Genomic DNA, 10,505 nt, shown 5'->3' on the forward strand with positions numbered 1-10,505 from the left:
TTTTAATCTTTGAATAACCCATCAAACCATTTTATTTCTAACTGTGTAGGTCTCTGTGGACCTGCTCATGCCATATGCATAAAAAATAGAATAGTGGCTCTTACGTTCTCAACCACAACAACCTGTTTCTTTCCCGCATAGTCAGTCCCATCCCGAACCCCCCTTACTTTGTATACTCCCTTACCCCCATACAAAACCATTCTTGCATCCTGTGGACATTGAGCTAAATGGGTCATCGCTGAAACAGCGGTGACGTATAAAGAGCCTTTCTCCTGCCAAACGATGTTTACACCTCGTCCGTCCGTCACCGTTTATTCCTTCTACTTCATAGTTACACGCCATAACTAGCCTCTATCGGCGTCCTTGAGAAATTTAGGCGGGTCTACCCTTTTATTACTCTTATAATAGCATTAAGTACCCATATGAGGTATCAATGCATAATTTTTCCAGTTAGGTCGGGGTATCAAACGTCTTCTGCCAAATACCAACCTTGTCCGACGCTTTTGTAATATCTAATTGGCGAGACACAGCTGAAATGCATAGTAACTAAGATAAATTCGCTAAGTTTATTTAGGTAATAAGTCTACGAACAGATCCAGCTCTGTTTCAGGGAAGCCCTTCCCACTCCCCCACCACCTTTGGTTTCCTTTGGCGATAGTGATGTCTTGGCCCCACAGTTCTGATTTCTAGGTGGTAAGTCATATGTATCCAAAATTTGGTTGAAATTGCCCAATGCGTTTCAGAATTATGCTGGAACATACATACATACATACCCACACTCACCACAAATACATACATAGGTACATATTACATTTATACACATCTACATACATACATATACATATTACAAATATTTGTGTGTACACACACCCACAAACACGCAAAAAAAAAAAAAATATATATATATATATATATATATACATATATATATATATATGTGTGTATATATATATATATATATATATATATATATATATATATATATATATATACATACACACACACACACACACACACACACACATACACACACACAAATATATACACACACAACACACACACACACATCATATATATATATATATAATATATATATAATATATGTGTTGTGTGTGTGGTGTGTGTGTGTGGTATATGTGTGTTGTGTGTAATGTATATATATATAATAGTATTTTATATATATATATATATATAACTGATGTTATAATATACACACACACACATATATATTATATATTATATATATATATGTGTGTGTGTGTGTGTGTGTGTGTGTGTGTGTGTGTATGTAAACAAATAATAAATAAATGAATAAATAACTATATATATACATATATATGTTATATATATAATTACCTTATTATTATATATATATATAGTATATACATACTAAACAACAAAACCCAGTTTGAAAATTAGCAAACGACAAAAAAAGTCGTAAAAAGACCCTCATAGGCAAAGCGAAATCACAGGCCAACCAAACGAGCCCCACCGAATGAATCGTCTCGTGTGCTTGGTGAAGTCCCAACGACAGTAACCAAACGAGCAAACGAACGACTGCTCTCAAGTCGACCAATGAAACTGCCTCTGGTTTATATAGGCTCGTTCCTCCTTGCAATAAAAACGATCATTTCTGAGAAAGAGACCATTTGCAAAAGATCTCAAAAGAAAGTGCAATTCCTGTAGCAGTGAAATCCTTGAAGCTTGGGTAAACTTAGTGGGGTGAGTAGTACGCCAAAATAGTAGTTAATTACAACATAATATTGGTTATTCTTATAAAGGTAAATTGACTGTTTGGTTAAATCCCAGTTCAGAAATACACATCCGGAGCTGTGTTTTCCCTTTAATCATTGCCACACAACTGATATAGGTCCATGATGGCATTAGGACGTGTAAATCTAAAAAAAAGCAATCACTCTGTAAGATGGTTCTCGTGTACTAGTTTTTTTTTTGTTTTTTGTTTTTGTTTGTTTTACTGAAAAAACAAATGCTATCTTCTAGCTCGGAAAAATGATAGTAGAGTTTCAGTTAAGAAAATTTTAAAAATCCTAATGCAAACTAATCACTAATTCATATTCCCTTTAACACCTTACAACCACACTTAATTTATAGAATCGCTCGTGCAATCATAAGCCAGCTTCAGCTAAACCAGTGGTTCCCAACGTGGGGAGGGGGGGGGGGGGGGGGATTTGATTTTTAAGGCGGCAATTCGAGAATGTTGAAACCAAGTGAATGCCTTTTAGGCTTCCTCGACGCAAATATAAGAATCAGGGTATGTCACCACAAGGGGCATCAGGATTTTAGAGATTAGGTAGGGCATGGCCAAAAAGGGCAGGAACCACTGACCTAAACCACTAGCCTGTTGGAAGGTCAATAATATTTAAGTTTCTGACTCAAAAATGCGATGTTTAAGCTGGGTAAGTTACGGAAAATAAAATATACATCAAATGAGTGAAAAACGATATCTTGATGCCCAATCATTGGAAGTATTCAGGAGAAATTCATAGATATTGAAGACGAATCTAGAACTTTAATCACAGCAACACTTATTTTAAGAGTATTGACAAAACAGCATTTTATACACTTTCACTTAACTTTAATTGGTACACAAGGCAAAATGACAGATGAGAGAATACTACAAAAAAGCTAATAAAAAAAGCACAACAAGCCTCCAGCATAGAAGGACAAACAAAACGGTGCACAGAAAATTTTTTAAAATCTTTTCTAACCTGCTTCTCCACTTATTCCTTAAAACAGAGCCGTAATTCAAGCATAAGAGTCTGGAGACATGATCATTAGAGTCACCGATTGTCAGCTGTTATAGAAATATCTATATATAAAATATATAAGTACGCACACACCCATATATATATATATATATATATATATATATATATATATATATATATATATATATTTATATATATGTATATATCCGCGAGTGCAATTAAAGTTCCACATAACGCATTTGGGCATAATTCAACTGCTGAGGTAAATGCAGCGGTATCGTAACAGGGACTTTTTAGTTAATGAATGTAAAATGAACTTTTTTTTAAATTAATAAATTAACGCAATACACTGTACACGCACTATATGCATATGTATGCATATAAATACCTTTACATATACAGCCTATAAAAAAGGAAGACGGAAAACAGATGGGAAAATGGTTACTGGGAGGAAAGTCTCCGACAGTGACAGAGCAAATTCCCCCATGTTTCCTTTTCTCAAGCGACCTTGTAAACGCTGACTGAAGAACCAGGCGAACAAGGTTAATAGTGACAGCGTTAAGGCAAATATCGCTCCTCCCCTCCAACCGACCCCCCCCCCCCCCACCCCCCCCACCCCGTCTTCCCCCGCCACCCTTAGTCCCCAAGACACAAACGACGCCAATATTAAAAGATCCATATTTTGTGCGAGGAATGGTGGGATGAGGGTAGGGGTGGGGCCGTAGTCTGTAAAGGGGTCCAGGAAGGAGCTGGAGGATTAGCCTCACTAGTTGAAAATCCGATCCTTCCATGAGAGAGAGAGAGAGAGAGAGAGAGAGAGAGAGAGAGAGAGAGAGGCTTTCGACGGAAGAATAACCTTCTCTCAGGTATCCTTCAACGATACCTCGGAGTGGATCCTCCCTGAAATCGAAACGTGTTTCGGGGTCATAATTGACGATGCGCTGTGATTTCAAAAGGTCCCCAAAACTCTGATGATGACAAAACTCGTGGCCCCGTCGCTATCAGTTCTAATTAAATTGGACTTTCTTTTATAACGGACAAAACAGTTCTTTGTATCAATGAAAAATGGACTATAGTCTATCTCACAGCAGAACCTGCTATACCTTTGTCTTATTGTAAGAACATCCTGAACTAAGAACTAAGAACATACTGAACTAAAATATACAAAATCTATTAGTTTAGCTAACTCTCGTAAAGAGCAGATTTAGCATAGAAGACGTAAGAAAATAAAATGAAAACTCCAAAACACAGAGGACGGACTTTGACGTAAGCGCCAAAAGGAACGTATTCTAGCCCAGTAACCAGGAAACCAGAATTTAATTGCACAGACAAAGATCTGCCTATACCACCCCTCCCAATACGAGGAAAATACAAACATGTCTACCATAATACAAAATATATACGATTTCTACGCAAATTTATTTACATGGTTAGATATTTTTTCTTATTTCAGATTAAGTCAATCTTCTGTCATATTGGGCGCTTGCATAATGAAATCATAGATATTAAGGCTAGGTATGACATTTAATAAGAGACCTGGCACAGGACGTATGATCTTATTCGCATTATTATCCAGTCGCTGATGTTTTACTTATCAGAAGCTGGACTTCCAATCAGTTGCGCAAGTTTTCTTAAGAAAATGTATACACTTCCTTCTATGAATACACAAATTAGAATTCAAAATACATCTTTCTGAATGGAGTTAGGCATTAATGTATGATGTAAGACACATAGACGCTACGTATAATAATAATTCAATAATGAAGAAGCAAAGGATTTCCTCGGAGTCTTCAGGAGAAGACGTATCAACCAGGCACGGGACGTGTTGCAAGACAGAACAGAAGCAATAACGAACCCACATCTTACAATTTAGGGAAAAGAAAACGAACTGTCAGACGACCACGCACGATCAATCCTTACGCAAACACGTAATTAAAAACTGGTTACATAAACATTCCACTCAGAGACAAATGACCCTCCTATTAAACTGTACCCCGCGGTGGACTAGAACGAGTTTTCCCTTTCTTGGCGTGTTTGTTCTTTATCGTAGTTTGCTCGTTCTTTTGAAGCTTCTTCGCTATTTCTGTTTCATTCACAGCCATTCTTTACCCTTCCCGCTTCTCTCTGCCATCTACATTCATTCTTGTTTTTACCCCTCGTCTCTTTCATCTACGTGGTCCCCCCTCCAATCTTTTGTGGATTCTCTATTTCATTTAACTTTACTGCTCTTTCCGTGGTTTGCCTCCCTTTCGTCCATCCATTCTCTCTTTTCGATGAATATGTCTTCAATCGTTTCATACTTTCGTGCATTCACTTCAGTCCACTTTCAGGCTCGGTATTTCAGCCTTATAAAATGTGCCCCGTTTCCTATTTTGACATCTGTATCACTCTTTTTCGGCCTTTCAGGGATGACACGACTGGGTCAAGTCTCCGCAATCAAATCATTCAGTCACTGATTAAGATTTACAGTTTTCACACACACGCACCCACACACATATTCACCTTTATCAGTGTAGCTAATTTACCTTCATTCGGCCAATTAACATCCTTTACCAGTGACTAATTGACAATGCTTCGCCTTTATCACGACAGCTAATTAACATTTATCTTAATCAGAGAGGATAACTGACATTTATTCATATTAATCCATGCGGTTAAGTGACATTTATTGATCCTAATTAGAGAGGCTCACTGACATTCATTCGTCTTCTTCAAGGTGGCTAACTGACGTTTATCCTTCTCTCTCAAGGTGGCTAATTGACGTTTATCCTTCTTTTTCAAGGTGGCTAATTGACGTTTATCCTTCTTTTTCAGGGTGGCTAATTGACGTTAATCCTTCTTTTTCAGGGTGGCTAATTGACGTTTATCCTTCTTTTTCAGGGTGGCTAATTGACGTTTATCCTTCTTTCTCAGGGTGGCTAATTGACGTTTATCCTTCTTTTTCAGGGTGGCTAATTGACGTTTATTTTTCAGGGTGGCTAATTGACGTTTATCCTTCTTTTTCAGGGTGGCTAATTGACGTTTATCCTTCTTTTTCAGGGTGGCTAATTGACGTTTATTCCTCTCAGGTGGGCTAATTGACGTTTATCCTTCTCAGGGTGGCTAATTGACGTTTATCCTTGCTTTTTTCAGGGTGGCTAATTGACGTAATTTACGGTTGTTTATCCTCTCAGGTTGGCTAATTGAAGTTTATCTCCTCAGGCTAATTGACGTTTATCCTTCTTTTTCAGGGTGGCTAATTGACGTTTATCCTTCTCTCTCAAGGTGGCTAATTGACGTTTATCCTTCTTTTTCAGGGTGGCTAATTGACGTTTATCCTTCTTTTTCAGGGTGGCTAATTGACGTTTACCCTTCTTTTTCAACGTGTCTAATTGACGTTTACCCTTCTTTTTCAGGGTGGCTAATTGACATTCCATCTCTCAGAGATTAATTTGTTTATTTGTTCTTTTAATGGTTTAGCTCTTTTTTTCTCTCTTTGTCAATCAAAATATATGTCACTTTCAGCGCCGATGGCGCTCTTCCTATAGCATAGTAGTACTTAAATAGGAGTCTCGTATCCTACTTATTTGGAAGTTCAAATAAATTCGGGTGACAGCTGAATTTTCTGACATTAAATGTCAGAAAATTCAGCTGTTACCCGAATTTATTTGAATTTCCAAATAAGTAGGATACGATACTCCTATTTAAATTTTATTCCTCACCATAAAATCCTCCAATTCCACGTTGCCATCACTGCATAATTAATTATTATAGTTATATCATTATTAAAACTAAAAATGCCCATAACCTGCCGAGCAAACTTTCCTAGAAGAGAGAAACCCCATGTTTACAAACAGAAGCCCAGCGATAAAAAGAGGAACGGGGAAAATAATGATAAAAATAGTAAAAGGGTGGATGAAGGCGATGAATACATGCGAGTAAGTCAGACAATGAGGGTAATGGACCTATGACATAATGAAGACTATCTAATACTCATTACGTCAGATGGCAATGCACACTATTTTACACCAGCATTGTTTTTGTGTGGAAGGGCGGAGCAGACCACAACAAAAACCCGGTTCCGCAAGAAATGCGTCTGCTAATGGACTTCACCTGCTTAAGTGAAAAGGGTTCATGTCAATGGAATAAAAAAAAATGTCGGAGGTAGGAAGAGAATTAAGCCGGCCTTATGCCAGCACGAGCCCTTGCATAAAGAAGGCTTGCATGTTTGAAAAAGCTCCTAAAAATTGAATTAAAGGACTGGTGTGAACCTGCGGACTCTTTCTACCCAACCGAGAAGTGAAAACCAAACTCGACATCATGATATTAAGATGTCAATTCGTTTTCAAGATGTGACCGACTTTAGTTGCTTATCTTCCTGCAATGTTTTTTTTTTCGGAGGATCCCATCCAAATAGAATTCTTAACAAGCTTCGAGATTTCATCTTTGTGGTAAAATGTTATGTGGTGAACGTCTTTAAAATACACACAGGCACGAGACACGCTCCAATTAATTCATTAGCAAAGGAAGGACACAACACTATTTAAAGTACTGTTTCGTCCACTTACGTTTCATGGCCCAAGTGTGTATAAGTGTATAAGTCATTCAAAAAGGTTCCCATTCACTTTCCACAAAGGAATTGAACTTCATATTTTCATACTATATATATATATATATATATATATACATATATATACATGTATATATATATGTATATATATATTATTATATATATAGATATATGTAATATATATATATGTATACTATAATATTATATATATATATATATATATTTAGATATATACACATATATATTCCAAGTTTTCCAAGTTTTCAATACTTAATTCTCGAACTGTTTGAGCTCCATATATGATTTATCCCTTCTTTTAAATGTTATGCACTGGAAACTTGACTTATCACCTGTCCTAAAAATTAACATATTGTATGACTGGAACATCGACCCACTATGAATATATAGTAGATAATAATTGTACCGAGCAAATATAAACTTAAAAAAAAAAACAATATTTCGAAATACCCATCCATGAAAGCGAATACTTTTCTATTAGTAAAAGTAATAATCTCCATATAATTGGGGTTTTGACATTTAGTCCATAAATTTCGTCATTAAATGTACCATATATCTTAATTTCAGTTTCTCAAAACTTTTGCATCACTTGTATCTAATTCTTCAAACTTTTAACCTCGCCAACTTCCACTTTATCACCAATATTAATAAAAAAAATCACGCGTAAAAAAACTGAAACACTACGGCCAGAGTTTACAAGAATAAAATTGGAAATGGTAAGATGAAGTACAAAGAATTATTTCTCTCTCCACCTTTAATCAAAACTTTCATGTTCACACAACAAACATAACTGCAGTTCTTGGCAATAAAACCTAAAAATGGCAATTAAACTATATTTGACTTTCAATCTCGGCCAAAACCCTCCATTTACATGCACCAAAACTAAAGAAAATCACAAAAATAATTTTTTGGTTTCCAGTCTTAACCAAGAATGAAAAACATTTCATTCAAAAATAAAATAGAAAGTAAAAGCTTCTGGGTGACCTCTAAAGAAAGCACAAAACGAAGAGAAAATCTAACCCTAAAAGGAATCCATTTGTCATCCCGAACTCACCTTCCAGAGACGATCTCCCGATGCCTTGGGAAGAGGAAGTCAGACCGGCATCCTTTTCTATCTACCCACGGACGCCCATCTCTCTCTGTCATTAGGAGTCTATTTTTGCCTGTCACTCGTGACAAAGGGCGGCAAGACCCGTCTCATCCGTCTTTTTCAGTCTCGTTTCTCAAAGGCGGCGAGGGCTTCCGCCACTCTCCTCACCCTCAGTTCTGATTTCGCTCCACTTGGGCCTTCGAGGCGTTCCAGTCATTTTCACGAAGAGACACGAATTGAGGTTCTTAGAGAAATGAACGACGGGATGAGCGTGTGTTCGACAGAACTGATACTTTGTGAGCGTATCTGCAAAGTCTGCAGCCCCTGGGAGAAACTAAACTTTGCGGATGTCTGAGGGAATTAGAACTTCATAAGCGTATCTGGTAGATTTAGAAATTACTTATCGTCGTTGCAAGATTCAGAGCTCTGATAATTTCCGCCTCCGCACTTCAGGTTGTAATGAACCTTTGGCGTCGGGAAAGTCTAAGTAAATGTCATATATGAGAGTCTTTGTTTTAAAATACCATCCTTCTGTTTGTTTCTTAGAAAAAAAATTATGTTCATTTCGCTTCAGTTGCGGCCACACAAATGTTATGATGCTCTAATCTTTTTTTTTCTGAAAGGTCTTACTTAATATTAATAACTCACTTCACTCAACAACTTGTAATTTGCAAAGCGCTCTGTCACGTTACTATCGTTTGTAAATGCAATGTCGAAGTTAGAGAAGTTTTCATTTATATTTACCCCTTATTGCTCTTCCGATGTTGGAGGAGTAAGCTGTTTCAATCTTTAACTCCTGATTCAACCTTTAATTAACCGGTTTTGGTAACTTTAGCTGTTTAAAGCTCTCGCGAATATTAATTTTGTCTTACGCATTCAATGGCTGCATTCAGTAGTATTATTTCTAATATCTGATTACGTTATTCCCTTTTCCCATACAGGAGAATGTGGGTAATTAATTTACGAGTAAATTAAACAAATATGAAAAAATACGTTATTAGTGTGATAGCACTGGAAGCAGAAAACTATTCTTCACTGCAGAATATCATCACGACAAGAGAATGTTCACCAATCAAGAAAAAATGACTAAAAGAAGGAACAAGAACACAACACTAAACTAAACGGAACGAGGTTTTTAAATTTGATTTACGATTAAATAATAATGATCTCCTACTACAGTGTCTTTTGCCAAATCGATATTCCACCTCATTTTCAAACTGATCTCTAGAGTTTTCGTTTTTCTTTCTTTCTTTGTTTCTCTCTGTCTCTCCTTCTGCCAATACTTCAACTGGCAAAGACAAACGTTCAACTCAACACAGTTGTCTAAGAGGCTCAGGAGACTCTTACACTGCTAATACGATGTTTGCGCAACTGATTTTGGACTCGAAGCTCTTCCCCTGTCAATCATTCGTCCTTCTTTTTTTTTCTTTTTTTTTGCCGCAGTAGATTCTCTTTGCTCTAGCGCCTTCTTCAGACGACTTCCAAGTGAATATCAACAATAAGAAGCATGTAAAGTTCCCGGATAAAACCCTCTTTGTGCCATAGAGGACACTGACTTATCAAGACACCAAAGTCCTTAGGGTATTGCAATCACGTCTGAAAGACCCCTTTACAAACGAAGACATATTTCTGCATTGGTATTTTTCAGTCTCTACACAATTCCGAAATTGTGCCTGTCATGTCCGAGGCGGCCACTCCCTCCTAAAATAACTTCCCCTGAAAGATGTATCCTCGCGGATGACTAAATGTCAGTACCAGCCAGGCAGGACTTCCCCCTTCGCGAGTCAGCGACGGAGAGACAGAGGATCTCGACACCGATCCTCACGCTGTGCCGGCCGTAGGGACACTAACTCTGGCCCAGCACGGGACCTCTATTTTATACAACTCTCATCAACAGGCCCTTTACCTGTCTTACTTTTACCTGAGTGGGTTCGCTTATTGTCATCGAAGGACGAAGAGTCATCTGAAAACCTACGTAAGATTTTTTGTCTTTATATAGATTACTTGGCTTACATACTTTCATAACAATAAGTATGAAGGAAACAGTATTCTTCTATGTTAAAAGTACATATAATACTTGTCATGTCCTTTTTGTAACAAATGATTGCGAGTTCGAAAA

At 37.2% G+C, this 10,505-nt stretch overlaps 1 protein-coding gene across 1 annotated transcript in view; it reads right to left on the minus strand.

Moving 5' to 3' along the window:
- LOC135196983 (uncharacterized) overlaps positions 1-10,217 on the minus strand; it is a 568,012-nt gene extending 557,795 nt beyond the window's left edge. Inside the window, exon 1 of the mRNA XM_064223859.1 lies at positions 8,351-10,217. The gene's annotated coding sequence lies outside the window, so the exon portion shown is untranslated. The remainder of the gene's footprint in view (positions 1-8,350) is intronic.
- Between the last annotated feature and the right edge of the window lie 288 nt (positions 10,218-10,505).

This window comes from Macrobrachium nipponense, chromosome 18, assembly GCF_015104395.2.
Source record: "Macrobrachium nipponense isolate FS-2020 chromosome 18, ASM1510439v2, whole genome shotgun sequence".
Taxonomy (NCBI): domain Eukaryota; kingdom Metazoa; phylum Arthropoda; class Malacostraca; order Decapoda; family Palaemonidae; genus Macrobrachium; species Macrobrachium nipponense.